Source organism: Orycteropus afer, unplaced genomic scaffold (assembly GCF_000298275.1).
Source record: "Orycteropus afer afer isolate SDZICR_OR568_19922 unplaced genomic scaffold, OryAfe1.0 scaffold00030, whole genome shotgun sequence".
Lineage (NCBI taxonomy): Eukaryota > Metazoa > Chordata > Mammalia > Tubulidentata > Orycteropodidae > Orycteropus > Orycteropus afer.
Window position 1 is genome coordinate 9,303,496 of NW_006921617.1, and position 1,533 is coordinate 9,305,028.

Sequence of the window (1,533 nt, forward strand, 5' to 3'; positions counted from 1 at the left end):
AAAATGCTCCTTGGAAGCAAGAATGGCCAGACTTCGTCTCACCTATTTTGGTCATGTTGTCAGAAGGGACCATTCCCTGGAGAAAGATGTCATGTGTGGTGGGATGGAGGGTTGACAAAGGAGGGGGAGGCCTTCAATGAGATGGATTGACATGGTGGCTGCGATGATGGGCTCAAGTATAGCAGGGATCATAGAGCTGGCGCGGGATCGGGCAGTGTTTCATTCTGCTGTGCATGGCGTCACTATGAGTCGGAAATGACTCGACAGCACCTAACAACAACAACAACTGTGGAGAACTTTTGTAATGAACCCAAAAGTCTTCATTCAGACAAAACTCCTTAGATAATCACTGAAGACACTGAATTTCTATTTTTATGGTCTGTGATGAGCCTGGCTCATCAGTCCTTTGCAGTAGCTTTTCTTGTTATACACCCAGTGATACTGGAGAGTGTCTTGTTTAGGAAACAAATATCTGCAGCAGGAACATCAGAAATCTGGAGTTATTCCCCATGGTGAGCCATTCTGACTGCCTCACGAGAAAGCTACATCTCATCATTAACCCACCCTAGGACACCTAGTCAGAGGAAAAGCGCATCCCCAAATACCAGGTTCCTTGGAACCAGATGGAGATGCCTGTATTTTCAAGTGGGCTTGCAGATTATAAGGATAAGAAGCTGAGTTCCTAGTTTCGTAACAAATTGAATTCTGTGCTTGAACTGACTGAGCTTCACAGTAGTGACTGGGGGAGAATTCTGCAGATTGTTAACAGTAACAGTAATAGAGTAATAATACCTATAATAATGTTGTTGTCATTAGTTGCTGTTGAGTTGATTCTGACTTATCGCAACCCCATGTGTGCAAAGGAGAATTGCTCTATAGGGTTTTCACAGCTGTGACTTTTCAGAAGCAGACGACCAGGCCTGTCTTCAGAGGTGCCTCTGGGTGGGTTCAAACTGCCAACCTTTCATCTACTAGTCGAGTGCTTAACTGTATGTGCCACCCAGGGACTCCTAATAATAATAATAAACCAAAAACCAAACTTACTGCCTTTGAGTCAATTCCAACTCATAGCAACCCCCATTGGGTTTTCAAGGTTGTAAATCTTTATGGAAGCAGACTGTCTCATCTTTCTTCCACAGAATGGCTAGTGTGTTTGAATCACCAACCTTTTGCTTAGCAGCTGTGGTGGTTATGTTTGTGTGTCAACTTGGCTGGGTCTGGTTGAGTGGCTGGGCAGCTAGTGGTAGTTATTCCCCATGGTGAGACTGGCAGTCAACTCCATGGTGGAATCTACCACAAGCAGCTGAGTAGCTGCTTTGGGTATGTAGTCTGCTTCCCATATATAAGAAGCGGCTTTGGGAATGGTCTCTAGACTATGGCACGCTTGGACCCTGCATGTAGCCGTGTCATTACTCAGCAGCCTGCTATGCTCTGCCGACCTTGGGACTTACAATGGACTTAAGTTAATGGCCTGTCATGTGTTTTGGTAACATCGGGACTGTGCCTTTTTACTTGTCAACCTTGGGGCTTCTC